General features: G+C 36.9%; 1 long non-coding RNA gene across 1 annotated transcript; it reads left to right on the top strand.

Moving 5' to 3' along the window:
- The first annotated feature begins 11,373 nt into the window (after window positions 1–11,373).
- On the top strand, window positions 11,374–17,836 carry LOC112130474 (uncharacterized). The gene is made up of 3 exons (XR_002912726.3): window positions 11,374–11,428; window positions 13,055–13,116; window positions 17,542–17,836. It is a non-coding gene; the product is annotated as an uncharacterized LOC112130474 (long non-coding RNA).
- Window positions 17,837–18,098: the final 262 nt, after the last annotated feature.

The raw sequence follows: 18,098 nt of genomic DNA, 5'->3' as shown, positions 1-18,098 counted from the left end.
AAATAATTCAATTCTGGATTACTATGTTTGGTACCTAACTGGTTTTTCTTTAGCTATCATTGAATCTCTTTTAGCTATCATTTAATCTCTTCACACTTAAACAAATTCTGACCTGTTTTTGGTTATGCAATGTTGTATCATCTTTGTTCTCTTAACACTGTCATGAAGCACATTACCCTGGAGGTAATGTCTATATTCCACATTCAAATGGAAGATAAATTTAGTTATTAATATTGTTACTTTGAGGGCCATAGGGGAGGAAAATGTATTACAATATAGGAGTGGCCTCAGTTATTATTTCAAATGTTCTGTATTACAAAAATTGTGTGTACTTTTGTCCATCAAAGTTTTAAATCTCCACATCAATAACCTTGTAAAGAAATTTAACCTTTCTCCATCTTTTTCTTATTGCATAGATAGCTGTAGTATGGTAATAAAATCTCCAAAAAAACTAAAGAATACTGAAGAATGTTAGACTAAAAATTTCATAGTTACATTACCTGATTACCTGAACGATAAATATATTAAGTTATTTTAATTGTCATACCACAAAGATGTTTATTTAAATTATAAAATTCTTAAGCTACCTATCTTGTTAAATGAATCAATTTTTTTTTTTTTTTTTTTTTTTTTTTGAGACAGAGTCTCACTCTGTCGCCCAGGCTGGAGTGCAGTGGCGTGATCTCGGCTCACTGCAAGCTCCACCTCCCAGGTCCAAGCAATTCTTATGCCTCAGCCTCCCGAGTAGCTGGAATTACAGGCACGCACTACCATGCCCAGCTAATTTTTTGTATTTTTAGTAGACATGGGGTTTCACCGTGTTGCCCAGGCTGGTCTCAAACTCCTGAGGTCAGGCAATCCACTGGCCTCAGCCTCCCAAAGTGCCAGGATTAAAGGCGTGAGCCACCACGCCCGGCTAAATGAATCAGTTTTAATTTTAATATTATTCACTTAGAAATTATATTACTGATCATAATTTTATTGTATTATGAAAAAATAAGAAAATAAAATTTAAAAATCAAACATTTTAAAACAAATCAAGATTGGAGAATTCTGTGTTTTGGAATAAGGCATAAGATTCAACTTCTACATCTGTAAAATGTGATTATATACACTTAAGTGGAATTTTATGACAGTGAAATATAACTATTTGTAAAGTACACATATCAAGCAGGCAGATGTAGTCTCCTGTCCTCTCTCTCTTGCTAAGCTCATCAGGTCTGTTTAGTTTGGAAAGAACCTTTAGCTTAGGTAGCTTCAGTTGTTACTTCAAATGCTCTGTTTTACAAAAATAGTGTATATATTTGTCCATCAAAAGCTCTGTGAACTACTGTTTCCTTCAACAAATGTTTATTTTTCATTATGTTCAAAGGATAATGTAGACACAAAGTGAAAATGCAAATCAGGCCATCACAGGTTCTTATGGTGTTCACAATCTATGGGAGAAGAGATTTAACCTGAATGGAAGCAGAATGTGACTTCTCAGAAGAGATGGCATAAAATCTATGTCTTTAGGGGTAAATAGACTTTTAAGTGGAGAATATGATCTAGAAAGTATTACAAATAGAATAAATAGTATTGGAGAAGCATACAGTTTTAAAGAATGTGATAAATCTGGGGAACATGAGAAATGTCCTATGGATATTGCCAAGGTAAGGAGAAATAAATGATAGGAGATAAAGTGATACTGAAATATTGATACTATTTGGAGGAGGCCAAGGGAAGGGGCTTGGATTGCAGCCTGGAAGTTAACGGAAGTTTAAGTAGGAAAGGACAAATTCATATATGATTTGTAGGAAAAAACTTTGTTGTGTATGTGGACAAACTGAAACACAAAAAGACTTACTCCGTTCATCTCACTCTATGTTGACTGTTCTGACTTCCTAAAATTACTAATTACAATACTAATCCTTTTTAAATGTAACAACTATGCCATAAAATAACAGGTAATTCTTGAATAGGTAACAAGTGCTAACCATTGTCCTAAAAACTTTATACATATTAAAACATAATTCTTACAACAAATCTTTGAAATGGGAATTACTACATACTCATATAATTACTATATACTTATTTTGCAGTTGTAATTGAAGCACAAAGTTGAAGTATCTTGTTCTAGGATGCATAACTAGGAACTTGAATTATTTAATGATTTTAGGTGTTTACCTAATTCTTAAGAATGCTCCCTCTTTGGAAATCTTACACATGCTAAGTATATTTTTAAACATCTATATTCAACAAAAATTCTGAATAACTTTAATCTTAAATATCTGTTAGGTTACACTGGAGGCATTTATTTATCTGAACAGATAATTCTGTGAAACTTGCATGATATTACTGCTTTATATTTATACTTTTAGTTACAGTGTAAAATAACAAAGTTATTTTCCTATATTCTAAGAAACAACTTTAGATTTAACTGAAAAGTAAATTTAATTTATTTTCTTTTTAAATTCTATGTAATTCGACAATACATAATGTTGGTAGGTTTTGATTATTTTTCCATTGCTATGTTGATCTTCATTTTTATTGGCTTATTTTAATTATGTATAAATAAATGATATTAACCTTTTGTAACATATGCTGCTAGTATTTTTCTCTATAATTTTGCTATTATATTTATAATTTTAATTAATACACATAAATTAAAGTATTTGAAAATGAAGTCAGAGGGATAAACTTTTACCATTTTTTGTGTCTTTTATTTTGTGTTTTAATACCAATCAGAATCCCAAAGTATATGGATATTTATCTCTATTTATCTCAATAACAATGATACAGTTAATATTATCTCATCCTTACACCATTTGAACAATTCATGTTTTCTAATGATTTACCCCATCATCCATCTAACTCTTCTTAGTTCATAATATAGAGCCTGCTCATCAATACTTTCTCTTCTTCTTTTTCCATTCCCTCAAATGTAATGACCAATCTACATCTTTCTATTGAATGGTATAAAGTATGTTTTATCCATATTGAAATTCTTACAGCATTAAATATTGTTATTTATTAACAAAATCATATTAAAATCCTTTAATTTTTACATAAATATTAACTTTATGAATACATTACAAAACACTGGAAGGCAGAAATTTTGATGAGATATTCTATAATCTCATAGTCAAGCACATAGACTTTGTTTCCAGACTCCCTGATTCTGCAAGCTGGCTCTGTAGCAAAGTGGCTGTGCAACTTATTAAACCTCTCCCTGCTCCTGGTTTCTTAGCTGATAACCAGAAAAATAATAACACAATATTAAATGAATCAGTACATGTGAATCTTTAAGAAGACTTTTTGGCATATAGTAAGCACTATGTAAAAGTTAGCTATCACTAGATTTGATATAAATTGCAAGCTTTTAGTAACCTATGTAATTTATTGCAGTACAAAATACAACATTATTCAGTGACTAAAACCTATGTGGAAGCTTCAAAGTTTTTCTTCCAAAATTCAGATACAAAGAATTTTGAAAAATACACACAGACTTGCTGCTGAGGTCAATAACAAGGCATTGACAATACTGCTTCTTTCCAACATCATACTGGCTGCCCTCACTAATCCGATAAGATAAGACAAGACATATAGTTACAGATTGGAAAGAAAGAAAACTATCTTCAGATGTAGACAACATTATTATCTATGCAGAAAATATAAAAGAATAGTCAAAAGACTCCTGAAACTAATAAGTGATTATAGCAAGGTTGCAGGGTACATGATTAATATACAAAAGCCAACTGCTTTCCTATTTACCGGAAATGAACAAGTGCAATTTAAGAATAAAAATAAAATACGATTTACTTTTGTACCTCCCCAAAATAAATACTTATGTATATATAAGTTTAAAGAAAAGTACAAGATCTATAAGAAGAAAACTACATAACTCTGATAAAATACATTACAGAAAAACTAAATAAGAGGAGAGCTATTCCATGTGAATGGATAGGACAACTCAACACTGTTAAGATGTCAGTTCTTCTCAACTTGATTTGAGTGCCATCCCAATAGAAATTGTAGCAGGCTCTTTGTGGGTATCACAAACTGATTCTTCAGCTTGTATTGAGAGACAAAAGAGGAAAACTAGATGGCAGATTATTAAAGGAGAACAAAGTTGGAAGACTGGCATTACCTAACTTTAAGATTAATTATTAAACTAAAGTAATCATAACAGTGTGGAATTGGTGAAAGAATGGACAAATATATCAATGGAACATAATAGCACAGAAATTAAACCATATAAATATCATCAACTGATCTCTGACAATGGAGCAACAGTAATAAAAGTGACGAAAGGGTAATCTTATGGTTTTAGGTCTAACATTTAAGTCTTTAATCCATCTTGAATTGATTTTTGTATAAGGTGTAAGGAAGGGATCCAGTTTCAGCTTTCTCCATATGGCTAGCCAGTTTTCCCAGCACCATTTATTAAATAGGGAATCCTTTCCCCATTCCTTGTTTTTGTCAGGTTTGTCAAAGATCAGATAGTTGTAGATATGTGGCATTATTTCTGACAGCTCTGTTCTGTTCCATTGATCTATATCTCTGTTTTGGTACCAGTACCACGCTGTTTTGGTTACTGTAGCCTTGTAGTATAGTTTGAAGTCAGATAGTGTGATGCCTCCAGCTTTGTTCTTTTGGCTTAGGATTGACTTGGCAATGAGGGCTCTTTTTTGGTTCCATATGAACTTTAAAGTAGTTTTTTCCAATTCTGTGAAGAAAGTCATTGGTAGCTTGATGGGGATGGCATTGAATCTGTAAATTACTTTGGGAAGGATGGCCATTTTCACGATATTGATTCTTCCTACCCATGAGCATGGAATGTTCTTCCATTTGTTTGTATCCTCTTTTATTTCCTTGAGCAGTAGTTTGTAGTTCTCCTTGAAGAGGTCCTTCACATCCCTTGTAAGTTGGATTCCTAGGTATTTTATTCTCTTTGAAGCAATTGTGAATGGGAGTTCACTCATGATTTGGCTCTCTGTTTGTCTGTTATTGATGTATAAGAATGCTTGTGATTTTTGTACATTGATTTTGTATCCTGAGACTTTGCTGAAGTTGCTTATCAGCTTAAGGAGATTTTGGGCTGAGACAATGGGGTTTTCTAGATATACTATCATGTCGTCTGCAAACAGGGACAATTTGACTTCCTCTTTTCCTACTTGAATACCCTTGATTTCCTTCTCCTGACTAATTGCCCTGGCCAGAACTTCCAACACTATGTTGAATAGAAGTGGTGAGAGAGGGCATCCCTGTCTTGTGCCAGTTTTCAAAGGGAATGCTTCCAGTTTTTGCCCATTCAGTATGATATTGGCTGTGGGTTTGTCATAGATAGCTCTTATTATTTTGAGATATGTCCCATCAATACCTAATTTATTGAGAGTTTTTAGCATGAAGGGTTGTTGAATTTTGTCAAAGGCCTTTTCTGCATCTATTGAGATAATCATGTGGTTTTTGTCTTTGGTTCTGTTTATATGCTGGATTACATTTATTGATTTGCGTATATTGAACCAGCCTTGCATCCAAGGGATGAAGCCCACTTGATCATGGTGGATAAGCTTTTTGATGTGCTGCTGGATTCTGTTTGCCAGTATTTTATTGAGGATTTTTGCATCAATGTTCATCAAGGATATTGGTCTAAAATTCTCTTTTTTGGTTGTGTCTCTGCCCGGCTTTGTTATCAGGATGATGCTGGCCTCATAAAATGAGTTAGGGAGGATTCCCTCTTTTTCTGTTGATTGGAATAGTTTAGAAGGAATGGTACCAGCTCCTCCTTGTACCTCTGGTAGAATTCGGCTGTGAACCCATCTGGTCCTGGACTTTTTTTGGTTGGTAAGCTATTGATTATTGCCACAATTTCAGCTCCTGTTATTGGTCTATTCAGAGATTCAACTTCTTCCTGGTTTAGTCTTGGGAGGGTGTATGTGTTGAGGAATTTATCCATTTCTTCTAAATTTTCTAGTTTATTTGCGTAGAGGTGTTTGTAATATTCTCTGATGGTAGTTTGTATTTCTGTGGGATCGGTGGTGATATCTCCTTTGTCATTTTTTATTGCAACTATTTGATTCTTCTCTCTTTATTCAGGACATAGGCATGGGCAAGGACTTCATGTCTAAAACACCAAAAGCAATGGCAACAAAAGCCAAAATTGACAAATGGGATCTAATTAAACTAAAGAGCTTCTGCACAGCAAAGGAAACTACCATCAGAGTGAACAGGCAACCTACAAAATGGGAGAAAATTTTCACAACCTACTCATCTGACAAAGGGCTAATATCCAGAATCTACAATGAACTCAAACAAATTTACAAGAAAAAAACAAAAAACCCCATCAAAAAGTGGGCAAAGGACATGAACAGACACTTCTCAAAAGAAGACATTTATGCAGCCAAAAAACACATGAAAAAATGTTCACCATCACTGGCCATCAGAGAAATGCAAATCAAAACCACAATGAGATACCATCTCACACCAGTTAGAATGGCAATCATTAAAAAGTCAGGAAACAACAGGTGCTGGAGAGGATGTGGAGAAATAGGAACACTTTTACACTGTTGGTGGGACTGTAAACTAGTTCAACCCTTGTGGAAGTCAGTGTGGCGATTCCTCAGGGATCTAGAACTAGAAATTCCATTTGACCCAGCCATCCCATTACTGGGTACATACCCAAAGGACTATAAATCATGCTGCTATAAAGACACATGCACACGTATGTTTATTGTGGCATTATTCACAATAGCAAAGACTTGGAACCAACCCAAATGTCCAACAATGATAGACTGGATTAAGAAAATGTGGCACATATACACCATGGAATACTATGCAGCCATAAAAAATGATGAGTTCCTGTCCTTTGTAGGGACATGGATGAAATTGGAAATCATCATTCTCAGTAAACTATCGCAAGAACAAAAAACCAAACACCGCATATTCTCACTCATAGGTGGGAACTGAACAATGAGAACACATGGACACAGGAAGGGGCACATCATACTTCGTTGACTGTTGTGGGGTGGAGGGAGGGTGGAGGGATAGCACTGGGAGAGAAACCTAATGCTAGATGACGAGTTAGTGGGTGCAGCGCACCAGCATGGCACATGTATACATATGTAACTTACCTGCACATTGCGCACATGTACCATAAAACCTAAAGTATAATAACAATAATAATAATAAAATAAAAAAATAAAAAAGAAAAAAAAAGAAAGTGTAATCTTTTCAATAAATGGTGATGGAACAACTAGACCTTCACAGACAAAAATATTAATCTGGACACAGACAATACACCTTTCACAAAAATTACCTCTAGATGTATCTTTCATACACCTAAATGTAAAACACAAGACAATAAAACTCCTAGAGGATAGCACAGAGAAACTCTATCGGTTGTGGCGTGACAGTGACTTTTTAGAAACTACTCCAAAAGCATGCTCCATGAAAAACACAATCGATTATTTAGATTTCATTAAAATTAAATATTTATGCTCTGCAATTAAAATTGTCAAGGGATGCCTCCAGCTTTGTTCTTTTTGCTTAGGATTGTCTTGGACATACAGGCTCTTTTTTGGTTCCATAATAAATTTAAAGTAGTTTTTTTTTCTAATTCTATGAAGAAAGTCAATGGTAGCTTGATGGGGATAGCATTGAATCTATAAGTTACTTTGGGCAGTATGGCCATTTTCACAATATTGATTCTTCCTATCCATAAGCATGGAACGTTTTTCCATTTGTTTGTGTCCTCTCTTATTTTCTTGAGCAGTGGTTTGTAGCTCTCCTTGAAGAAGTCCTTCACATCCCTTGTGAGTTGTATTCCTAGGTATTTTATTCTCTTTGTAGCAATTGTGAATGGGAGTTCACTCATGATTTAGCTCTCTGTTTGTCTATTATTGGTGTATAGGAATGCTTGTGATTTTTGCACATTGATTTTGTATCCTGAGACATTGCTGAAGTTGCTTATCAGCTTAAGGAGATTTGGGGCTGAGGCGATGGGGTGTTCTAAATACACAATCATGTCATCTGCAAATAGAGACAATTTGACTTCCTCTCTTCCTATTTGAACACCCTTTATTTCTTTCTCTTGCCTGATTGCCCTGGCCAGAACTTCCAATAATATGTTGAATAGGAGTGGTGAGAGAGGGCATCCTTGTCTTGTGCCGGTTTTCAAAGAGAATGCTTCCAGCTTTTGCCCATTCAGTATGATATTGGCTGTGGATTTGTTATAAATAGCTCTTATTATTTTGAGATACAGTCTATCAATACCTAGTTTATTGAAAGTTTTTAGCATGAAGGGCTGTTGAATTTTGTTGAAGGCCTTTTCTGCACCTATTTAGATAATCATGTGGTTTTTGTCATTGGTTCCGTTTGTGTGATGAATTACATTTATTGATTTGCATATGTTGAACCAGCCCTGCATGCCAGGGATGAAGCCAATTTGATCATGGCTTCAAACTATACTCCAAGGCTACAGTAACCACAACAGCATGGTACTGGCACCAAAACAGATATATAGACCAATGGAACAGAACAGAGGCCTCAGAAATAACGTCCCACATCTACAACCATCTGATCTTTGACAAACCTGACAAAAACAAGCAATGGGGAAAGGATTCCCTGTTTAATAAATGGTGTTGGGAAAACTGGCTAGCCATTATGCAGAAAACGGAAACTGAACCTCTTCCTTATGCCTTATACAAAAATTAACTCATGATAGATTAAAGACTTACATGTAAGACCTAAAAACATAAAAACCCTAGAAGAAAACCTAGGCAATGCCATTCAGGACATAGGCATGGGCAAAGACTTCATGACTAAAACACCAAACGCAATGGCATCAAAAGCCAAAATTGACAAATGGGATCTAATTAAGCTAAAGAGTTTCTGCACAGCAAAAGAAACTATCATCAGAGTGAATAGGCAACCCACAGAATAGGAGAAAATTTTTGCAATCTATCCATCTGACAAAGGGCTAGTATCTGGAATCTGCAAAGAACTTAAACAAATTTACAAGAAGAAACAAACAACACCATCAAAAAGTGGGCGAAGGATATGAACAGACACTTCTCAAAAGAAGACATTTATGTGGACAACAAACAGATGAAAAAAAGCTCATCATCACTGGTCATTAGAGAAATACAAAATAAAAGCACAATGACATACTATCTCATGCCAATTAGAATGGCAATCATTAAAAAGTCAGAAAACAACAGATGCTGGAGAGGATATGGAGAAATAACACTTTTACACTGCTGGTGGGAGTGTAAATTAGTTCAACCATTGTGGAAGACAGTGTGGCAATTCCTCAAGGATCTAGAAACAGAAATACCATTTGACTCACAATCCCCTTACTAGGTATTTACCCAAAGGATTTTAAATCATTTTATTGTAAAGACACATGTACACATATGTTTATTGCAGCTCTGTTCACAAAAGCAAAGACTTGGAACCAATCCAAATGCCCATCAATGATAGACTGGTTAAAGAAAATGTGGGACATATACACCATGGAATACTATACAGCCATAAAGAAGGGTGAGTTCATGTCCTTTGCAGGGACATGGATGAAGCTGGAAACTATCATTCTCAACAAACTAACGTGGGAACAGAAAATGAAACATGGCATGTTCTCACTCATAAGTGGGAGTTGAACAATGAGAATATGTGGACACAGGGAGAGGAACATTACACACTGGGGCCTGTTTGGGGGCGGGGGGCTAGGGACGGATAGCATTAGGCCAAATACCTAATGTAGATGACGGGTTGATGGGTGCAGCAAACCACCATGGCAAGTGTATACCCATGTAACAAACCTGCACGTTCTGCACATGTATCCCAGAACTTAAAAGTATAATAATAAAAATAAAAAATAAAAATAAAAATGTCAAAGGAATGAGAACACAAGCCAAAGACATGGGGATGTCAGGCAGCAGAGAGGCTCTTCCTCTGCAGTTGGTCAGTAACGTTCTGTGGTGCAGGGGAAGAGAGTGATGACTCCCTCATGTAATTCGCTTCTGGGCCTTGAAGGAACCTCCTCCGATTACTGACTCTGTGCCTAGGTTTATTCTGCCAGGTTTTCTGGCCCACGGGTTTCACTAAGGCAGAGGCTGGTTGGCAGACAAGTCATATCCTTACCCATTGGATGCTGGGAGGGAGACACATGCCTGCTCCTCAACCAGCCTGCAAAGCTGGGCACCTCACCTCTCAGTGATCTGAAAGTTAGGGCTCCTCTCTGTCTGGGTACTGCCCAAGCCAACAAGTCCTGGTTGGCTGGGATCTGCAGGGGTGTTGTGGGTTGGGGTCACCTAATCTGCTGTCCGTGTGCTTCCCAGGAGAACACAGGGTTGCGCATGCAAATAGAATTCAGGCAGAAGCAAGATTGCTGGGCTGGAAGCTCTAGTGAGTGTGGTCCATTCGTCTGCTAAAGGCGGGGATGGGTGGAGCTGTTCACCCTACCCTCTGGGTATTTCCCAGGGCAATAGGAGGCTGTGCTGCTCAGCAGATTTCAGGGAGAGTTAAGGCCCTTAGGCTGGAAGCTCTAGCAGGCGTGGCTTGCTTGGCTAGGAGAGGTGGGGTTGGTCGGAGTCACCCCCTCCTGATATTTAGGGGTTTCCTGGGACAACAAGAGACTGCACCTGGCGGATGAATTCACTCAGGGGCAGGAAAGCTGGGCTGGAAGCTCTAGCGGGTGTTGCCTGACTACCTCACTGTATGCTCTCTGAGGGGTGTTTCCTGGAACAAGTGGTTGCGCCCAGCAGCTAAGTTCAGGCATACGTGGAGCTCCTGGGCTGGAAGCTGGCGCTGAACCCTGTGCATGTGTAGGGTGGTGGGGCGGCTGGCGGCTGGAGGGAAGGGAACAATCCTGCTGCTCCTGGGCACTGTGACTGCAGTCTCTACTGGGGAGATGGCACTGGTGCCTCTGTTCCAGGGTCCAAGGCTTGTGGAGGTCCCCTTGGACTTGAGAGCTGCCTCTGCAACATTTTCGGTGGCTCTCTGCCTCAGTTTAGAAGCTGGTGGGAGGGTGCAGGGAGGCCGGCGGGGGGAAGGGGGCGGTGGTGGGGGTCTTCCATTCGGTACCTTACACAGGTTCCCGCGGAAAGTGTGAATCCTCAGGGGCGTCTTACTCACCCTTTCCTGTGTTGGGGAGCTTCTCCTGGCTCCGCATTTATCCCAGACAGGCTGCTGCCCAGCTGCACTCCTCTCTGCTCTCTGTGTCGGCTTGCTGCCTTGATGGAGTCCGACGTGGTTTCTTAGACATCAGCTTGTAGGGTCAGTGTTCACCAGCCCTTTGTCTCCTCCCTGTGAGAGCAGCGCGCAGGAGCTGCTTCTAGGCCGCCATCTTGACTCAACCCCTCTTAATGATTCCTGTGTCTCCGGCTTTTAGAACTAAAGCAGTTATAAGAACATAGACATATTCCACTCAGTCGGAGTGTTCATAAAGGTGTTCATTTTGTTTGTTTATTTATGTATTTATTTATTTATGTAATCCCTGCAGGATAATTCTAAGTTGGTTTACTGACAACTATACGGCAAAATATTTATCTAATGCATTTGTCTTTCTTCAGTACCTTTTCTCCATGTAGTTTTGTTTGAGATAAAAGACAGACCCTCCAAGTTTTGAGGTAAAGCACACCTTAAAAAGAAATTATTTTAAAACCACAGACTTCAAGCTGGTGTGGAAATAAAATTCTTGTTTTTAAATTACACTACTAAAGATTTAGATTTTTTTTTTTGTGACGGAGTCTTGCTCTGTCGCCCAATTACCAATAAATATATATATAGTAGTGAAGCATGCCCCACATGAAATATAGTTGATATAACATCCATAAACTTTTGCTTAGATGAAAAAGAAAACAAAATTTAAGAATAACTTGATTATTTGAACAAGTCATAACATCAAACAACCGTAAATGGAAAAACCTGGGCTGTATTTAAAAAGAATACATGCTGGGCTGGGCACGATGGTTCACACATGTTATCCCAGCACTTTGGGAGGCAGAGGCAGGTGGATTGCTTGAGCCCAGCAGTTCGAGACCAGCCGAAATTACAAGAATTAGCCAGCGTGATGACACACGCCTCTAGCTCCAGCTACTCAGGAGGCTACTCAGGAGGCTGAGGTGTGAGAATTGCTTGAGCCTGGGAGGTGGAGGTTACAGTGAGCCAAGATGGCACCACTGCACTCTAGCCTGGGTGACAGAATGAGACCCTGTCTCACAAAAAAAATAAATAAATAAATAAAAGGAGAGAGAGAGAGAGAGAGAGAGAGAAGGAATGAAGGGAGGGAGGGGGGAGGGAAGGAAGGAAGGAAAGAAAATGAAAAGAAAGAGAGAAAAACAGAAAGCAAGCGAGCAGGGAGGGAGGAAGGAAGGAAAGGAAGGAAGAAAGGGAAGGAAGGAAGGGCATACATGTATGCTTTGTAAATTATGCTTTTTAAAAAACAAACATTAAAACTGTAAAGTTTGCAACTATCTAGAAATTTTAGGAAAAGTTACATATATATATATATATATATATATATATACACCCTGTATTCAACACTACTCTAAACAGTAGTTTTATATCAGAGAACAATATAGACAGAAATTTCTACATTTACACAGCTTACATTATTGCAGGAGATAAATAATAATACACGTAATTGTAGACTACATTTTATAATGTGCTAGAAAATGTTGGGTATTATGTTGTTAAGGTACTTGCATCTTTATTTTCCAGTATTTTACTCAAGAGACAGCTGTATATATGTTACTCCAATAGGCAATGCCTTTATTCTTTTTCAGCTGGAAGTTCTTATTCTATTGGACTATTTTTTAATTCTATGAGCAACAGAAAATTCATCTGAAAACAATCTAATTATTTCAGTGATTTTTGAAAGGCAGTATTTGTTTCACAGTCTAAGGAGCATCAGTTTAAATCTTACAAATACAATAGACATAAAATTTGGAAAATGTTTTACACTACTAAGTTTTTCTATATTCAACAAAATATATTACGCCTTTATTAGAACACTATTACTTGCACATATTTCAATGCAATGTAGTTATTATTTTTCTATTTCCTTCCCCAGTGATATTAAGCACCATACTATGTCTCAGCAACATGCATATGTTTGAATGGAGTTCATGAAAGGTAAGAGGAAATAGGGTGGAAATGAACCACTACCTCCTGATCATAGTTCATTTATCTGTTTGGTGTTATGAAGCTTTAAGATGCTTCAGCTTAACCTAATTTCCACTATCTAGAGACATTAAGAGTATTTTAAACAATGTTGAAAACCAGACACTTGATTACTTCATCAGAGGGGTTAAACAATGACAATCTGGAGGTGTACAAATAATGCCACTCCATAATTATTGGACTGAGATTGGTGTTGTAATGCAAATAATAAGATTATATCCTCAGTTAAATTATATAAGGCATGGTAACCTCCATAAAAATGTCACCATATCCACTCATATCACTAGTTCAAAAATATGTGTCTTCAATTTGATTACACAGAATAGGTTTTATTATGAAAATAAGTAATAAATTAGCCTACAGAAAGGAATATTTTATTATTGGCACAGAGTCATCTACAGAGTCAAGGAATACTACTTCATTAGTACTTAATCATCAAATGTTTTTTTGTTGTATAAGACTCCCTTGAAAATGCAATGCAATTGCTACAGATTTTTACTTACTAAGTTATATATATCACCATCCACATTTCTGTATTTTCTTTAGGCACTCTGTGCTATATGCAAATGGAACATATTTTTCTCTCTTAATATTTGATTCTTTCTATTGTGGCAGGCAGACCCTAAGGTTTTCAATCTCTTGGTGTTAAAGCCTTTGTGTAATCCCCTTCTTTAGAATGTGAGCTAGACTTGTGACTTGCTTCTAACCCACAGAATATGACACACATAAAGCAATGTCACATCTGTGATTACATTACACTGTGTAAAACTGTTCTGCTAGCTCTCATTGTCCTGTTGATCTTTAAGAAGCAAACTGAGATGTTTTGGTGAGGGTCTGCTTATGAAAAAGGTTACGTGGCAGAAAAAATAAATGGCTAAGCACTAAAGGTGGCCTCCGTTTGACAACCTTCATGGATCCAGAGCCCTCAGCCATAGAGCTTCAAGAAAACAAATTCTACCAACAGCCTACATGAGCTTGGAAATGAGTTATTTTGCCATTTGAGACTCCAGATGAATACACACCCTTGATAGCAGATTGTGAGACCCACAGTATTTTTCTGTATTATGAATATATAGTTACCACTGTTTCACCAATGTGCTGTTTTTAGAATCCTGCTAAACAATAAACAAAAATTATTCTTATTTGTGGCTATTGAGCAAGAAAATCTATAACACAATCAAATAGGTGTGTACTTGTTGAGTTAAAAGACGTAAATTTGAATAGATATCATCAAAATAGTCTCCCCAAATTAGGATTTACTTTATCCTTTTATCATAGTGCAAAGAATTCGTGGTCCAGAGGAGATTTAACCTCCACTACCTTAAGAACTCAAAGCTAGCACTGCCAACAGACAATGGATTTTAGAGACTGCCCTAGATTCATTGCCAGTGTTATCTCTGAAAATGAGATTTATCTCATGACACATATGACACACCATTCATCTGCATGATTCATTCTCCTTCAAATAACTCAATTTGGGGTGGGTTTATTTGATTGACAAAGAAAATATCATAGGTTTGTTGTTGAATTACAGGTAAAGTTAGTAAAGTGAATATCTACCATGACTTGTTTCTTTAGTAAATTGTATTGCAATGTTGTATATGCCCAAAATATAAAGTTCACCAAAAAAAAGGCAAATGTTCACCCTATATTAATTTATTCATTTATCTACCAAAGCAATTCTAGACCTGTTCTAGCATGTTAGTTATATATATAGACTTAGGTATGCCCCAGAGTATTACTGCTATAAAGAACTACCTGAAACTGAGTAATTTATGAAGAAAGAGGTTTAATTGGCTCACCGTTCCACAAGCTTAACAGGAAGCATGACTGAGAGGCATCAGGAAACTTACAATCATGGTAGAAGGCGGAGGGGAGGCAAGCACATTCTTCACATGGTGGCAGGAGAGAGAGAGAACGCGGGGGAGTTCCACACAGTTTTAAACCATCAGATCTCATGAGATTGAAATCACTATAGTGAGAACAGCATGGCGAAATCTGCCCTCATAATGCAATCTGCCCTCATAATGCAATCACTTCCCACCAGATCCCTCCACCAACATTGGGAGATACAATTCAACATGAGATTTGGATGGGGACACAGAGCCAAACCATATCAGATATATTTGCAAGAACAGTTTACAGAGAATAAAAAGGCCAAAAACAGTGCACTGAAAAGTTACTGTATCTGCAGAGGTAAAGGAGGCAAGCATAAAACAGTCTTTCTAGAAGTGCGCATGAGAGGATTAGCAGGGAGGTAGAAAAGGTGCCAGACCAAGGGGAGGATAGCTTATTTGTTTTTATGTATTTTGAAAAGTGATACTCTTGCATAATTCCTATGCTTAGACCAAAGTGTCCATAGGCAGAGTGAAATTAAAGGCAAATATAGATTCATATATGGAGAAAGGATCTGCTAGAAATGAGAAGATAAATGCTTCAGGTGTATATATAAAGAGGGACAAGAAACTTCTTGTTTCAGGGGAAACTTCACAGAAAAAAAATTATATGTATTTTTAAAGTCCACACTTTCTGAGTTGAGAATGGAAATAGAAAATGATACTCTGACAGAGAGAAAGGCATACCTGCCCAGAGATACAGAGAGCATGCCAAACTTCATGTAGGGCTACGATATGGTTTGGATATTTATCCCCTCCAAACCTCATATTGAAAAGTCATCCCCAGTGTTAAAGATGGGACCTGGTGGGAGGTGTGTGCGTCATGTGGATACATCACTCGTGAGTCTTGACGCTGTCCTCACAATAATGAGGGAGTTCTCCCTCGGAGTTCACATGAGATCTCATTGTTTAAAAGAGTGTAGCACCTCCCCGCTCTCTCTCTTACTCCCCCTCTTTCCACGTGAGACCGTGGCTCTCTCTTCACTTTCTATCATGATTATAAGCTCCCTGACACCCTCATCCAAAGCTGAGCAGATGCCAGCACTATTCTTGTAGAAGCCTGCAGAATACGAGCCAATTAAATGGCTTTTCTTTATAAATTTTCCAGCCTCAGTATTTGTTTATAGTGACACAAATGGAATAACACAGGCTATTTTGTATTTTTATTTCTTTGGGCATAACTGCTTTATACTTACTCTTTTTCAGTTGTTTTCTCCTGAAGAACTTTTATTTACTACGTAAAATAGGAACAGGCATTATTTCCTCAGAAAAATCCTTCTTCTCTTTTTTTTGTAACATTAAGTAAGATAGATCCCACTCCATATTTGTTCTCTTTTTCACAATGCTGTATATATCTACTCATATATGCATATATTTTGGTATATATAACTGTCTACATTTTGAAAAATACTTTGGAAAAATATTATGGAAGTTCCACAAAAAAAGAAAAATAGAATTATCATCTAATCCAGCAATCCTGTTTTTGGGTATATTCAAATAAATTGAAATGAGTATGGTGAAGAGATGTTTGCACTCCTATATTCACTCCAGTACTATTCACAGTAGGTAATATTTGGAAGAAACATAAGTATCCATCAGCAGATAAATACATTTTAAAAATGTGATACACACAGAAACACATAGATACACACACACACACAAACACAGAGAGACAGAGAGAGCATGCAATATTATTAAGCTTTTAAGGTTTGCAACAAAATAAGCAAATCTGGAGGATATTATGCTGAGTAAAATAAGCCAAACACAGAAAAACAATTATCACATGATCTCACTTATATGCAGAATTAAAAATTTGAATTCATAAATGCAGAGAGTAGATTTGTGGTTACCAGAGCCTGAGGGATGGGGAGGACAGGGATGGGAAAAGGGAAAATTTTGTTCAAAAGACAAATTTCAGTTAAATGAAAGGAATAACTTCTGGTGATCTATTGCACAGTGAAGTGACTAGAGTTGATATTTATGTATTATATATTTCAAAGTTGCTGAGAGGAGATTTTAAAGTTTCCTCACTGCAGAAAAAAAATGGTAAATATGTGAGATAATAAATATGCTAAATTTGTTAGCCTGATATGGTCATTCCATAGTGCATCAATTTATTGAAGCATCACATGCTACACTGTAAATAAGTAAAACCATTTTTGTTAATTAAAAGTAAAATTGTTTAAAATGTGAAAACTGCTTGACCCTTTAATGCTTTGCAGCCTACATTGCAGAAATAATCTAAGGTATTACTGATAGGTGTTATCTAACTTTTGTATATATTTTACTGTAAGAGAAAGACATTTACCCATAGAAAAAAACAGCACTCAACTTGGGAAGACTTCAACCTCTTCACTTTCCAACCTCCACTCCCTTCAGAGGTAGAATTTTTCTGAAAGGATCAGGAGAATGTATTTTCTCTGCACAATTTTCTCTCCAAGAGAAGTATACTAAGAACGTTTGCTTCTTATACTCCACATAGCCATCATCTACCACAGTCATTCATCTGGACTTCAAGTCTGGCCTGCTGGGAAGTAGGTCACCACCTCTACACTGGGCCACTGTCAAGATCCAACATGTGCTAAAACTTAATCACCACTCTATTTGGTAGCAATCCAAAGTGGGCCAAAACATTCCCTAAGTAATACCAAGGCCAAAAATATAATGTCGATATGTCAAGTTTTGATCTCTGTGAGTGGATACTAGTAAATGGAGAGTTGTTATGAGTAGGATAAGAGGAAAGCTGTTGGTTGTTTCATAAAAGCAAAGAAAATTAAGGAAATAAAAGTAAGCCATCAACAAGTACATGTCCAGCATTAGGAGATATACCTAATGTAAATGACGAGTTAATGGGTGCAGCACACCAACATGGTGCACAAACCTGCATGTTGTGCACATGTACGCTATTAAAGTATAATAAAAAATTTTTTAAAAATACTTGTCCTGTTTAATTTCTAATGTTTTCCTGAAATACGTTAAATGTTGGCCTCTCCCTAAAAGAGGAAAGGGCCCTCCCTCTTTATAAAATTTATAGCATGG

This window comes from Pongo abelii, chromosome 22 (genome assembly GCF_028885655.2).
Source record: "Pongo abelii isolate AG06213 chromosome 22, NHGRI_mPonAbe1-v2.0_pri, whole genome shotgun sequence".
NCBI lineage: Eukaryota > Metazoa > Chordata > Mammalia > Primates > Hominidae > Pongo > Pongo abelii.
The sequence above is the reverse complement of the archived record's forward strand: the minus strand, read 5'-3'. Positions and strand labels throughout refer to the sequence as shown.